Source organism: Artibeus jamaicensis, unplaced genomic scaffold (genome assembly GCF_021234435.1).
Source record: "Artibeus jamaicensis isolate MK-2021 breed Jamaican fruit bat unplaced genomic scaffold, CSHL_Jam_final contig_801, whole genome shotgun sequence".
NCBI classification, from domain to species: domain Eukaryota; kingdom Metazoa; phylum Chordata; class Mammalia; order Chiroptera; family Phyllostomidae; genus Artibeus; species Artibeus jamaicensis.
In genome coordinates, this window is record NW_026521978.1 from 27,880 (window position 1) to 44,105 (window position 16,226).

General features: G+C 45.2%; 1 long non-coding RNA gene across 1 annotated transcript; it reads right to left on the bottom strand.

The window, feature by feature from the left end:
* Positions 1–414: 414 nt before the first annotated feature.
* On the bottom strand, positions 415–6,537 carry LOC128628557 (uncharacterized). The gene is made up of 3 exons (XR_008392977.1): positions 6,009–6,537; positions 5,486–5,652; positions 415–972 (listed from the first exon to the last, which is right to left on the bottom strand). It is a non-coding gene; the product is annotated as an uncharacterized LOC128628557 (long non-coding RNA).
* Positions 6,538–16,226: the final 9,689 nt, after the last annotated feature.

The following is a 16,226-nucleotide window of genomic DNA, read 5'->3' on the forward strand; positions in this document are numbered from 1 at the left end:
ATCCAAAATTTATAGAATGTAGAAAATTAACACCAAAACAGAAACTATCAAATTTTGAAAAATGGAAAAGAGCATGAATAGACACTTCTGCAAAGGGGGCATAACAGGTCAATAGACATATGAAAATATTCTCAATATCAATAATCATTAGAGAAATACAAATTAAAAACTCATATTAATGGTCAAATGGCTTGTGTTTAGAGGTGTTTCCTCTTGATGCAACCAAGCTTACACAGTGATTTGCATAGTAAATTATTAACCAAAGCATTTTCTTTAAAAAATTGTGTTTATTTACTTCTAGAAAGAGGGGAATTGAGAGAGAAAAAAAGGAATGGCAACATTAATATGTGAGAGATCATTCATCTGTTGCCTCTCAAGTGCTCCCAAAATGGGACATAACATGCATCCCAGGTATGTGCCAGCGAACTTCAGGTTCACAGGGTAAAGCTCACTACACTGAGTGACACCAGCTAGGACAAGAAAATCCTTTATTAATTATTTATGATGTCATAAGTTTTAAAGTGGCATTTAAGAACATTATTCACAATTAAATTATTAATACATAGTATCATAAATGAAAATTACTACTTTTTAAAAATGCCATTTCACATTTATTATTCCAAACACATTTTGAGTCAAGTCCATTTTAATCTCAGTATTTCAGATAAAAAATCACAAAATGCAAGTTTTAGACATTAAAATGACCACCTAGTTTAGGCACTTCCAAAATTTTAGACTCAGAAGTATATACACTTTCATCTCTATATATCCTCTATGAATGTACAAATAAACTCAAGGAGGCTTTGGCTAAACCTGGAAAAGAAATGAGCTATCTGACCAGTGTTTCTAATCAGGTTTTATGCAAGTGACTATGTGGAACTTGACTGTACGGGGTCTAGCCGCATGTCCTTTTATGGCACAAACCACTGATGGTGAAGATACTGGTGATGGACACCACAGTGGAGCCAGCACCTGAAATGAGAACAAATAGAAGAAGACACAAATTAGGATTGACTTGGAGCAAATCTAGGATTCTGCCATGCCTTACTCACTCACAAACTAATGCTCTCCAATTAAACCTATGTTCTGTAGAAACATGAGGTTTTTCTTCTGGATACAAAAGTCACTCCCTTTTTATATGGTCCTGTGTTCCATCCTGATCCATCCCACTAGTCACCATTCAAAAAATGTCACCAGATGCAAAAAAAAAAACTATGGAAATACCATAAGAGACATACGGCAAGGGATTTCAAATAATGAATCTTACAATTTCCTGGCTCTTCTACTGAAACAGGTAAACAGATTTTATTCTGCCCTCTTCGATAGTGTTCCAAGTTGTCTTAGAATGTGTTTGCATTAGCAGGTGTATAACATATGGCTTTCAAAATGAAGCATATTCAAAATCATATGAAAAATCTGAATGGGCCTTGGAAATTTGGCTGTTTGTGTAAATGCCTTACCTGGCCACTGCAAAACATCAACCAGGACCCCTAAAATGGCAAGACAAGTTTCTATAAAGTAGCTTTTCATGTTCTTCTTGAAACTCATAATGGCCACAGGTAAATAAGCATAAAGAAAAGTAATTTATGAAAAGTTGAAATTTATGAAATACAACAACCACAGTTAGGCTAGCTGCATATTCGGCAGAAAATGCATAAGAAAAAATCTGCCATGACTTATCTATTTAAGTCATCTAAAATTAAACAAGGTTTATTTTTCACCATCCATTTTTTAGACATGCAAACTGTGCCTTATAAAAATATGAAGACACTCCCATGACACAAACTAGATGTTGGCAGAGTCACCTTGAGCCAAGGAAATGACCAGTGCTCACTTTCAGAAAAACAGGTCTGCAATGTGTTGTTATGTGTTGTACCATAAAAGTCAGAACTCATGAAATCATGTAAACAATGCTTGTTAATAGGAAGATTCCTGTCATACAAGACATTATCTCAAACAATTAAACCTGAAATGAGGCAGTGGATGAACAAAAGCTGAATGAAGTATGCATATATATAAAGCAGCCTGGAAAAGTATAATCTTTAAGTCTGTTTTGCTGGAACTCACACAGGGACATTCAGATGAATTTCTCAGTTGGACCCTAGGGGCACAGAAGCAGGAACACTGATCTGCTATCTGATTGCTCCTGTAGCAGTTGTTCCACTCAAATCCTTGAGGCTCTCATGATGCCTATAGGTTTCTTTTTAACCATCTTTCAGAAAAGCAAATTTTCTTCCTTCCCTGCAAAGACTGCCAGGAGCCTCATAACCAACAAAAGTACCAGGATTCTCTTGTGGGCTTTCACTACTTTTGCAAGTCAATTCCAGTTCAAGTAACAACTAGAATCCATACATGCCTCCTTCGGGTGTGACATTGCACTCAAAATCTCGATTACAAAGCCAATATCAACAACTGGTCTTGTTGCATTTATGCAAAAACACCTTATGTCATCATTCACTCCCTCACAATGCCAAATTCTAAAGGTATCAGAAAGAAACAAAAAGATGAAGTATGAAGAAAAATCTTTTTCCTTGTTCACTTTCCAATGAAGAATGGAAATTCAACCTTCCTTGGAATCCTTAGCTTCCTTTTCAGTGCAGAAACAAAGAAAAATTTAAAACAAAAAGTTCTAGAACAATAGACAGGAAGAGACATTCCCTTGCACAAAGGTGCCCATTAGAGCCCTGCAGAAATATGATTCTTCCAGCCATGTCTCCTGGCAGAGACATGCTGCTTTTCCTCGCCCTGAAACAACACTCAGACGCAAATGACCATTCCTGGGTCCTGAATGACAAACGCGTTCTCACTATCTGGTCAGATGTGAGCTTTCCTAGGTTTCCACATACACACGGGACCTGACTAGAAACAGAACAAACGAAAGAGACATGCTGCTTTCCCACAGGTTGAAGGTATAATCAAACCTGATGAGACTTCCTGGGTCACCAGTGGCAAAAACATGCAAGCCAACAACATACAAGCGACCTCTCCTAGGTCGGAATGTGATCCCACCTTTCTTAGGGGTCACATTACAAAAGGTTTCTGATCAGAAACAAAACCAACGTAAACTTTGCTCTTTTTACAAGAAAACAGAAAACAAAAGGTTCACATTTTCTCTACTCCAGGTTTAAAACTGTCACATCTCTTACACACAATGTTACACACCAAGATTTAACCATCGTTCACTTTTAATCCCGGTTTCTTTCCCACATAGAAAGGACTATATTTTAACTAAGTACTAAGCCACAGTATGTGCCAGTAAAAATCCCTTAGAAGTACAGCTACCTTTCACAAGAAGTTTCAAGATTCACAAGGACATCCTGCAGCTTTCTGAAGCTTACAGCTCGCAAACACTCTATGAATCAGATGCTCACCTTTGAAGCCAAATTTATGATTTTCACAACCGCAGCAATTCCTATCAGAACCAGTTTCACAGAGAACATCAGTGATGTGATGGCCACACTGCAGTAGCTGAAGCCTGCTCTCTGAAGAGAACGCTCAGCCAACCCGCTTTCCTGATTTCAAAATAGAGGCGCCCAAGCACGCCAGGTTGTCCAACATGGCAAAGAAAAGTACCCTGGGGTGTGGAAGATGGTGACACCCGAAAAAAATAGTTCACAAGTAAGGGCCATGGCCATACTTGATTCCCGTCCATAAACAGGCATTCACATGGCTCACCCTCCATTTTACGCAAAATGGTTTACACCCCCTATACAGAAAGTGACACGACACTTGAGTAACTCTCCATATGCAGAAATTTGGGTACCACTGGCAGAGTAAAAGTGCAGGTCGCAGTCCCTGACTTGATGGTCCATCACCAACATACTTGTAGGCTTTGGTTACAGAGCCTAAGGCTTCCCTTTCTCCCCAAAACCTGAATACAGCTTCCCTTACTGCCACCTGGAATCACCAAGTATTCAAGTGAAAAGACAGGAACTACTTGGAAACAGCATGGAGAAAAAAAACATGATCCAAAACTCCATTATTGAAAAATGGTGCCGAGGAACCAAGTGTTCAACCAAAATTCCTTCACGTCTCCGCTCCCTCCCCATTTCCTTTACTTCTTGCCTTTCCTAGCCTGATTAGGTGACCATTGCCCTCGGGACTGCAGAGATCTGATGGAGACTGGGAAAAGTCAGAAGGCTCACACAATCGCAACTGAGAGGTTAATACTTTAACATACAATTATTGTCCCACGAGAGTTTCCCAAAAAGCTTACAGTAAAAAGAGCTAGCATAGAGGGCCAAGGAGGGTAGACCTAGACTGTAACATGAAGTACCTTTTCTGGGCTACACTGTCTGCCACCAGAGAGGAAAGACCACCCTCAATGGCAGAGATTTGTCCATAGGAAAGGTAAGGTCTATTAACTGATATACAGACTTGAAGTAGTGACCTAACGTCTTCATTGATATATGACAGATTTGTGGATCCCCACAGATCCCCACTGTGCTGCCTTAACGCCCTGTGCTCATTCAGGGTACCATATCTCTGGCAAAGAAGCACCCATTGGTGTTTCAGGCCACTGACACCATCAGCTGTGCCCCCGTCAAGGAAGGGTCTCCAATGAATCCAAAGTCCTAGGGCATCATCTCATGGCCCACTGCCAAGGGTTCTTTCACCCTCCATCCAGGTGAAGTGTCTCCTGGCCCCCAGGCCCCATGGCCAGAGGGAGCACCCCAAAGCCACCAGGTGCTCTTATACTCAGGCTGCAGGTATCCCCACTCTGATATAACCGCATGGTACCTCTCTCCATCACAGCTGCGTGGGTCCCCACTCCACTCGAAAGTGTGTGGCTCTCTCCCTGCACTGCCACAGCCACGTGGGTCTCCCTCAATGGCTGCCGGGTGTGGGTTCAAATCCCCCTTCCAGTCTTCTTCTGTACCTCCTTTTCCGACACAACCTGCAATCCGTGACACCTGCCAGCATCCACGTGTTACTCCCAGTTTAATGGTTGCCATCCTGAGTGTGCACAGGTGTGGCCCCACATTACGGAGCCAATCTTGTCTCACCTCTCTCTTACCCAGGCGCTGTCACCTAGGCTACCTGCCCCCAGTTACATCTCAGGGACAAGTCCCTTCCCAGCCCACTTGCTTGGGCGATGGCCACAGCTATTTCACCTATCTGTGCAGCAAGAGAAAGGTTCTACATGTGTTTGCTAACCATGCTGTGGATTAGCTGCAAAGCTGTGGCTGTACTAAACAGCTCTGTATGTTCCTGCTGCATGTGTCCCTTTACTCAAGGCACACCTGAGTGAGAAGGGAGGGGTGAGCCCATCTCATCTGCCTTTCTTGTCTTTCTCATATCGTCTGGACACCCTGAGACCAGGGCCCCATTCCAAATCCCTATTTGCAGTCCCCTATGGCTACACCAGGTAGCAATCCCTCCCTTCAGATATGCAACCACTTTATAATCATATCAAGGGTCAATAATGAAGGTCTCATTCTTCTTGTAACTGCCTCAGGCCGGACATGGACATCGTCCTACCTACCCTTGGGACCGAGGTGCCCTCAAAGGAGGTGCCCTTCAGCACACAGGAAGTCCTTCCTGTCAGGAAAAGGACCTTTCAGAATCCTGGTCACGTGGCTGTCACCAGGAAGTCGAGGGCTTGGTGTCCAAGGGCTGGCTGTACTGGGCAGCTGGCATCCTTGTCCTATTCTGCAGGTGACACATTTGGAAAGAGAGCTGCAAACACCATGAAATCATAACCACTGAAAGATGAAGCCGGGGACTTAGGTTAAGCATGTCTCGTCTGGAGGAAGGAGTATGAGGCAGGCTACGCCTAGGCAAAACCCTTGTGTCCCACTCTACTTCACTCAGGCTGAGGACAATACATTAGGGTTTCCCTCCTTTCCGATATCTGCGCCCTTTCTGTCCAAACCATCAAGACAGAGAAGGGCAAATCAGTTTGAACGTGAAGCCCACGGACCTCCCGAACCCTTCCCCAACCCAACCGCTTAGTTCCCACACACCACTGAGTCTCAGGGGCGCCATGACCGAGACGGGCTCCTCACCTGAGGCCTCGATTGCAACCAATCACTCAGGGCATCAGGTCGTCCGTATACACCCTATGAAAAATGAAGGACACACAGGTCAATTCACACAACCATCCCCGACACAGTCTCTGGGCCAGTGGGCCTTTCTCTTGAAAAGACATGCAGTTTCAAGGCCCTCCTCTCAATGACACTTAACAATAGCCATTTGGCAGGTCCTTTGCACCTGTCCATGGTCCATCTCTGGTGATATTACGATCCCGGTTTCAACCTTCAAATGAAAGCAAACTTTCAACACAGGTACACGAGCCACTCTGAGGTCCAATATTGAGCATTTGGATTGTCCTTCAACTGCCATTTTTCTCCTTCAGATCACCCTCCATGGGGTGATTATTCAGGGGACTAATTTGGATCCGCTTTGAAATTTGACTGTTCCTAGACTTGGACACACCAAGGGCAGCCTGGATCACCTAGGATCTTTTAGTCTCCTTTGCTGGAACTCACACAGGGAAACTTCACACTGACTTCTCAGTCCGCCCCTAGGGGCACAGAAGCAGGGCCACGCATCTTCTGCCACCTGGCTGCTCCTGGACCACTTGTTGCACTCAAAATCCTTGAGACTTCCATGATGCCTATAGCTTTCCTTTTACCCATCTTTCAGAAAAGCAACCTTCGCTCCTTCCCGGCAAAGACGGCCTGGAGCCGCATCACCAACCAAAGTACCAGGCTTCTCTTGTGGTCTTTTGCTAGCTTGGCAAGCCAATCCCACTTCTGCTAACAACCAGAATCCATACATGCCTCCTTCGGGTGTGACATTCCAGTCCAAATCTCGCTTACCAAGCCACTATCAACCACTGGTCTCCTTGGGTTTATGCAAAGAAACCTTAGGTCATCACTCACTCCTTCAGAATGCCAAATTGTAAAGGGATCACGAAGAAAGAAGAAGACAAAGCATGAAGAGCCAAAATCTTTCTGCTTGTGCACTTTCCAATGCAGAATGGAAATTCATCCTTCCTTGGAATCCTCAGCTTCCTTTTCAGAACAGACACACAAAAATCTAAAGCACGGAGTTCCAGAACATTAGACAGGTAGAGGCCTTCTCTTGCACAAAGGCGCCCACTGTGGCCCAGCAGAGTCATGCTCCTTCAGGCCCTGTCTCCTGGCAGAGACATGCTGCTTTGCCTCGGCCTGAAACACTCCTCAGTCCCAAATGACCCCTCCTGGGTCCTCAGTGGCAAGGGCATTCTCCCCAATTGGTTACAGGCCACCTTTCCTAGGTCTTCAGATACACAGGGGTTCTGATTAGAAACAGAACCAATGGCAGAGACTTGCTGCTTTGCCTCAGCTTGAAGGTCTCATCACCCCTAATGATCCTGCCTGGGTCCTGAGTGGCAAGAGCATTGTTCTCAACTGGGTAGAGGGTTTTTGATCAGAAACAAAACCAACATGTGATATTGGCTTTTTTTCTCACAAAACTAGAAAACATGTAGTTGAGATTTTCTTTACTCTGGGTTTAAACTTTCACATCTCTTAATACACAAGTTTACACACCCACATTTAACCATCCTTCACTTTTACTACATCCTGGTTTCTTTCCACCATAGGAGGGACTATAATTTAACTAAGTACTGAGCCACTGTATGTGGCAGCAGAAAGCCCCTAGTACTACAGCTACCTTTTACACCAAGTCCCGAGGTTCACAGGGACAGCCTACAGCTTTCTGAAGCTTAGACCTTGCACACACCCTATAAATCAGATGCTCACCCTTGGGACCCCAGTGCGTCACTTTGAGAAGCAGAGCCAATTCCTATCAGAACCAGTTACACAGAGAACATGACTGATGCTGTCTGTGCCCACACAGCAGCAGCACAGAGCCTGCATCCTGAAGAGAACCCTCAGCCCACCACCTTGCCCCAGCTCCAAGATGGCAGCACCCAAGCAAGCAGTGCAGTCCAAGATGGCGACACCCTGGTCTCTTGGTCATCTAAGATGGACCAACACCTCATCCAGAATGGTAACCCCTAGAGATGGAGTGGACAAGACGGTGACGCCCAAGCACCACTGGGTCGTCTAAGATGTCCACGCCCCTGAATGACTGGTCCTGCTTACTGGGGCATTCACAGGTGGCTCACCCTCCATTTTACCCCAAATGTCCGCACCGCAACTCCAGTTCAGCCTGCAGGTGCTGCCAGTGGCACGGACTCTGGAGCCGCCCTCCACGTGCAGGGAGAAGTGGGCTTCACCAGGGGAGGAAAAGTGAGGGTCGCGCCCACCTGGCTTGCTGTCAGATCCCAAACATGCAAGCAGGCTCGGCTTACAGAGCCTAGGGGTTTGCTTCTTCCCCAAACCTGAATACAGCTTCCCTTACTGCCACCAGTGCTCCTGGAGAGTGCAAATGACATTTATAACTTTTAGAAACAGTTTTTTGCCTATTGGCAAATATCTTTACCTCTTGATTCAGCCCACCCAGTAAGTGGGACTACAAGCCCGCGCCACCACGCCTGGCGCACACCCTACCGCCTCCACCGCCTCTGGCTGTGAGAACTGCACCTGCCTGTCCCAGACGACACTCGGCTCAGAGAGCCCAGAGAGTTCTGCTCCGAGTGCCAACCAGAGAGAAAATTAGGGGGGGGGAACCAATCTCCACCTCAGGCTGCTGCCAGCTTGGGAGAGAGAGCCAGCCCGCACCATGCTTCCCGCCAGCGTGTGCATGCTCATGCGGGGCCACTGAAGCAGCAGCTGGTTTTAGTGGCCAGAGGAGCCCAAGCCAGTACGCACAGGCTTTAAGACGCTGTGCATAGTAAGCCGGTTTCAGCATTCCAAATATCTTGCTAGCAAACGGTGCGCCAGTTAAGCTCGGCTGCCGCCATTAAGGTCGCGCCCCTGGGCGTGGCTTCGCTCTGCCAGTCACAAACCAGGCTGTAAGGCAGCTGCCTCAGAATGGCCCAACCGCTGGCAGGGTCTTGCACAGGGGTCGCTGCGCTCTAGCGCCCACCAGGCTCCTCCCTGCACCCAGGTGGTGCTGGGCCTCCCAGGTGTCTGACGCGCCCCCGCGCGTTCTGCGCCAGCTGTGCTTGGCCCCGCCTCTCAGTGCAGGTCAGGGGAAATAGGAGAGAGCCGAGAACTGCAACCCCTCTGCTGCGCGATCCTTCTAGGGGTGCCTTGGAGAGCACGGGGGACGGGGGACGGAAGATGGACTGGATCCCTCCTGAAACTACCCTGGGTACGCGCTCTTTCCCAGTCAAAGAAAATCTTTTTTTCTAAAGTCCCTTTTACCGCAAAAAAGCGGTGAATCCAGTCGTTCTTTCTTCCCGCACTTCCAGATCTTATTTCTTGCTAGGGAACACAGGGTAGTGTGCCATAGATGTCCTGTTGGTGGAAATACCATCAGGAAAAGAAGCACCAAATTTCGGGAACTCCTCAGCCCCGCTTATGGGATTCGGGTTCACCTCCCAGCTGCCTAGACAGCTGAAAGGGCTCAGAGCTCTGGATAACCAGTCCATATAGGCGCTCCATATAAGGACCCACGGAGACCCAAGATTAACATGAGATGGAATATCCTATGAGGCCCCTTCATGTCTTAGAGATTGGACCCCAGATACCTCCACTGGATCCCCACTCATGTAGGGATACCCCATATCTTGAGTCGGAGGAAGGAAGTGCCTCTTCAGTATTTCGCTGAAACACTCATAAAATAGCTCAAACGAAAAGGGGTGGGGGAGTGCAAGGGAGAAAAAAACGCTCAAGGGGTGGTAAAAGTAACCATTTTTTTTAATCTCTGATACACCTGCGGGCCCTAACCAGAGTAGCCCCCATCCCTCTGGGGATGACATATTGAATTACAACTCTCTTAGGTGTGCATCCGTGGCATTGTGGCTCAAAACCTCTGGCAGATGAAGAAGGTCCCTAAACTGTAGGGACCCTGTCCAGGGCGCCACTTGTGGGGTGGACTTCTCCTGCAAGACCCCCCTTCCGTCCTCCAAGAATGAAAATAAACACTACTAGGACGTGATGGACTTGGGGAGGAGGGGTGGCCAGTTTCTCAGAGGAAAAATCCCTAGAGGTGGCCACTCTCTCCAAGTTAAAAAGCCTTGAGTCCCTTCCTCCAGGGGCTTTAATTGGGTTGTAATACACAGGAATACAGGGTGGCAAGGATCAAACAGTAGATAATATTTCAAAGAAACCTGAGGGCTTAGTCTGAGTCAGTGTATGTCAGGAAGAAAGTTTGCAGAAACTTTAGGGTTTCCTGCTTGGACCCTTAACACATGAAAAAAAAAACATTCTTAGCAGAGCAGGGTTTCACAGGTGTTTTTTGTGTTTAAACCAATTCTTTGTGATGCCAGATTTATCCCCTGATCCACTCTAACAAGGCAAGGAGTTCCAGGCCTCCCCATCAGGTATTCAGGCTTAAGTGGATTCCAGCCAGGAAGCACTTCTACCAAAGACCATGGGGACTCAGGCTATGTTACACATGTTTGTGTACTACTGAAATGAATTCCTTGCCTCACCTTTGGAAACAATTCAGACAGAGTTTGCCTAGAACAGGCTTTGTAAGAAACTTGCTTATTCCCAAGTGATTTAGAACGTTTCCAACAATTCATAATGGTTCCAAAAGAGAGATATTCACTCCCTTAAATGAAGGGGACCATTCATCTCCTTTTCATTTTGACATCCACAAACTGATTTGTCCAAGTCAGGTACTGCACAATACATGCATGTCTAAGCTTTCTCCTTATTTTCTACGAGACACAGTGCTTTTGAGGAATCTGTACATGACAGCTATTCTACTTTAAAGGTAACATGGTGTTATGCATCCTTTGAAACCTTTCAGAGAGAAAACATGATGTTAGCTGCTCTTTCATGCTCCAACTTACTGAATGTGACATTTCAGGAATACTTGAGAAGAAGTGAAAATGCACTCTGTATGAGCATTTTCCTTCAGCACAGCATTCCCTTCAGCTTTTCTGAAATGAGTCTATTTTCCTGGACTTATAAACACAGCCAAAGTTATTTGCTCAGAGCCAGTTGTTTTGAAACAGTGTCTTTCCAGCCTGATTTCGCAGGGTTCAAACAATTCTTTTCTATTTTCCCCAAGGAAAATGAACTGGGTGACATAAAGTCGACCATTCATTTCACATTCATGTCAACCTTCACAATACTGTTTAGTCCAAAGCACACCGTGGATTGCACTTGTATGTCTAATGTGGATATGCTTTTCTTTTGGAAAAATAAAGAAAAAATAGAAAATTCTTGTCATTCAAACTTCACATGGTCCTATGCTAGCGTTCACCAATTGGCTAGCAAGAAAGGAAACCAGTAGCCGATTCTTTCTCACTCATACCACAAAGTTGATATCTTAGGAAGATGCTTCAACTGAGTGCTGAAAAGAGATGGCACTTCTTGAGACACCACTCATTTCATCTTCTAGTCAAATGAGAACACGAATATGATGATGAGCAGTGTAGATGGCATTTGATGAGAACCCACTTTGCATGAAATATTGCTCCCCCTTGCGATTTAAAGAACTGAAAGCTCAGCAGTACTGTGTAAACAGATGGAATGCCCATGGAGGTCCCAACATGTACCTTTCGTTTTACATTCACTTAACACTAACAAACCTATAGGCCAATTTATGTAGTACAGCAAATTTGCCTTTAAGGCTAACCCTAACCCTAACCAGAAACCAAACACTATCAATAACACTAACCCTAGCCCTTGCCCTAGCCCTAACCCTTACCCTACCCTAACCCTAGCCCTAACCGTAGCAGGAAGCCTAAATCTAAACCTAATCCTAAACCAAACAGTAACCCTAGTTCTAACCCTAACCCTAACTCTAACCCTACCCTAACCCTAAAACTAACCTGAATCCTAGTCCTGTCCCTGACCTTGACCTTGGCCCTAACCCTAAGCATAAGACTAATCTTAACCCGAATTCTAACCCTAACCCTAATTGTCACCCCCCCAAAAAAATCCTAGCCTTAACCCTAACCATAGCCCTAACTCGAAGCCTCTCCTTAAAACTCACCCAAACCCTAACCCTGACTCTAAGCCTCACCTTAACCTTAACCCAAACCCAAACCCTAACCATAGTCCTAGCCCTAACCCTAACCCTAACCGTAACACTAATTATAGCCCTAGAATTAACTCTAGCCATAACACTAACCCTAAAACTAACCCTAAACTAAACCATACCATAAATGTAGCTCAAGCCCAAAACCTAACTTTAACCCTAACCCTAAATCCAAAACCTAGCCCTAACCATAACCCTAACCCCTAACCCTAACCGTAGCCCTATCCTTAGCCCTAACCCTAATCCAGACCCTAACCCACACCCTAAACCTAATGCTAATACTATCCTTAACCCTTACCCTACCGCTAATCTTAACCCTACACCTAACCCTAGCCCCAAACCTAACAATAAACCTAACCAAATCCTCACCCTAACCCTAACACAACCACAAACCCAAACCCTAACCCTAACCCTAATCACAGCCCTAACCTGAACCCAAACCCTAACCTAACCCAAACCCTAAACCTAACCAAAACCGTAACCCAAAACCCAAAACCTAAACCTAACTCTACAAATTAACCCTAACACTGACACTAAGTCTAAACCTAGCCTTAGTCCTAGCCCTAGCTCTAGTCCTGATAGTGACCCAGACCATGATAGTGATATCTGACATAGATCCTGATAGTGACCCTGACTCTGACCATCACCCTAACCCGAACACTAACCCTAACCCTAACCCTAGGGGTAAACCAAACCCTAAACCTAATCCTAATGCTAGCCATAACCCCAACCCTAACCAGACCCCTAGCCCTCCCCCAAATCTAGCCTTAACCCTAAACTTAATTCTCATTTTACCCTTACCCTAAAATTAACCCTAACACTTACTCTCACTCTAACCCTGACCCAGACCCTTACCCTAACCCAAACCCTAACCTTAACCCTAACCCTAAACCTAATACTATCTCTAACCCTAAACCTAATCCTAACTGTAGCCCTAGACCTAACCCTAGCCCTGACCCTAACCTGAATCCTCACCCAAACCCTAATCATAACAGTAGCCCTAACCATAACCATAAAGCTAGCCCTAGCCCTAACTCTAACCCTAACTCTGACCTGAAACTGATAGCAAACCCTAGCCCTAATCCTACCCAAACCCTAACCCTAGCCATACCACTAGCTCTAACTCTAATTCTAACACCAGCCAAGCTCTAGCCATGGCCTGAACAATATCCCGAACACTAACTGAAGCCCAAACCCTAACTGTCACCCCAACCCTAACTTTAAACCTTTCCCTAAACCTAACCCTACCCTAATTCTAACCATAACCCTAGCCCTAATTCTTGCCCTAGCTCTAACCCTACCACTAAGCCTAACCCTAGCCCTGACACTGACCCAAAACCTAACCCTAACCCTAGTCCTAGTCCAAATCCTGATCATAACCCTAATCCTAACCCTACCCCTACCCCTATACCTACCCCTAATCTTAGACTTAGCCCAAGCCCTACCCATAAGCCTAAGCATACCACTTACCCTAACACTAACCCTAAACATAACCCTAGCCCTAGCCCTCGCCCTAACCTTGAAACTAACCCTAACCCTAATTCTACCTTACCCCTAGCCCTGATGGTGACCCTAAAACTTATGCTAACCCTTGCCCTAAAACTAATACTATCCCAAACTTAACCCTAACCCTAACTCTAACCACACCCCTAGCTGTAGCCCAAACCCTAGTTCTAACCCTAAGCCTAACCCTAATCCCAGCCCTAGCCCTAGCCCTAACCCTAACCCTAACCATAGCCCTAATGATAATCTTGGCTCTAGGCCTAACTTTAAACCTAATTCTAACCATAACCCTAGCCCTAGCCATAGCCATAGCCATAGATCTAACCCTAACACTAACCCTAACCCTAGCTCTACCCTGATGCTAAATCTAAACCTAACACTAACCCTTATTCTAGTCCTAACTCTTACCCTAACCCTACCCTAACCCTAACTCTAACTCTTGCCATGGCCCTGACCCTGACCCAAAACCTAACCATAAACCTAACCCTAATTCCAAACATAACCCCAGCCCTAGGTCTAGCTCTAGCCCTAATTCTAACCCTAACCATGGCCCTAGTCCTGACTCTGACCCAAAACCTACCCCTAACTGTAACGCTAGCTCTACTCCTAGCCCTAGTCCTAACCCTAACCCTAACCCTAACCATTACCATAACCCTAACCCTAAGTTACCTGGGAATGGAAACATTTCATATAAAGTGGGTTTTTAACAAAAGATATCTACACTGTCTAGTGCCTTCTGAGTGGGCTCACTTTAGTGGAAGATGAAATTAATGGTGTCTCAGAGTTTATGTACTGGTTCTACACTCTGTTGACGTACTTTCAGAAATATGTGTTTTGCGGTAAGATTGATAGAGAAAGGCCTTTGAACATACTGTTCTGTCATCAAATATCTGATTGGTTCTTAAAACTGTAGCCTCATTTCAGTAAATAATCTTCTACAATACACTTTCCACCAAAGTATTCTTTTTTGTAAAAAAGTGCAGAGAAGCTAAGATTTATAGACAGTGTAGTACCTAACTTGAAAATAGCTGTTTTGTTAATGTCAAAGCAAATATGATGCTTTTCATCATATTCCACTTTTTAATCACAAAGTGCATTTTGCTCTGGTATAACACTAATGAATTCTTTGAATTCTTTGAAATTATGGGGCAGTTAACATGTTTTGTGAGAAGTGTTTTTTAAGCCAACTCTGTCTGCAGTGTTTATAACGCTCTGTCAGTGAACTCCTCCAAGGCAAAGTTAAAATGCTTAATGTCTCTGATAATACATACTGTTTTAAACCCTCCCTTTGAAGTAGTTTTCTGAATATCACTTTTGTGGTAGGTTGTTGGTAAAAGACCCACTGAATGACTTGTCAGTCAATGAATGAACTATCAGGCAGAAACATATCCTCTATGAAATGCAGTCAGTAGCCATGCCAAAGTTTTCCCAAAAGTATTTCTGTAGGAAGAAAGCATAGCCTAACTAAGAAATGCATGTACAAGGTACCAGGTAAGTTTGAACAGAATTGCAATAGTCTAAGTGCATATGAAACTAAAGTAACAATCTTAAGACCTTTACAGCATGGCACTGTGATAATATAGTGGCAAGGAATTTAAACTTTTCTAAGTTACCTGGGAATGGAAACATTTCATATGAAGCAGGTTTTCAACAAAAGATAACTACACTATCTAGCGCCTTATGAGTGGGCCCACTTTAGTAGAACATGAAATGTGTGGTACTCAGATTGTATGCACTGCTTTCTGCACTGTGCTGAAGTATCTTTCAGAAATATGTGTTTTCTGGTAAGATTGATAGCAGAAGGCTTTTGAACATACTGTTCTGTCATCAAATATCTGATTCGATTTTTGAAACTGTAATTTCAGTGAATAATATTATACAATACACTTTCCACCAAAGTATTTTTTCTCTATGAAAGAACATATAAGCTAACTTCCACCAAGATGGAGGCATAGGTGGATAAGCGGTGCCTTCTCACACAACCAAGTTTAGAGACAACTAAATATTAGCAACAGAAAACACAGTCAGAACACAGAAAATTGAACTTTTCGGAAGTCTGTTAACAACAAATTCTTCAGCCTGACCGGTAAGGGTTGAAACCAGCAACTAGTGGAGCGGGGTTGCACAGGAAAATTCAGTCAGACGAACTTAGGTGCATGGAATCCAGGCGCAGGGTTGGACCTAGTGAGAGACCCAGCGACCCTGGGGAAACAGCGAGGGAGCAGGGCTGCGGCTTGACTGTGCTCGCGCATTGGTGTGCAGATAGACAAGCGAGGGAGTGGGTGATTGGACCGGGCCCCAGCAGGTCCCTGCGGCACGCGGCAGGGAGGGCGCTGCCATTTCCCTGCTCTGACCCCATGTCCACATACAGCGCCATAACCCAGCGACTCTGAGTGGCCCAGCCCAGGCGAACGACCTGAGCCTCAGCTCGTTACCCAGCGGCACGAAACAGCAGAGGGTGCCACCATTTCCCCGCTCTGACCACGCCCCCACATATAGCGTCAAAACCCAGCGACCTGGGAGGCCAAGGCTCCGCTCCTCATACTTAAAGGGCACGAACAGACCAAAAATGGCTCAAGAAGATCTCAAAGCCCCAGAACCTATAAATCTAAGCGATGAAGATATAGCAAAACACTCAGACGCACAGTTTAAAACACTGGTCATCA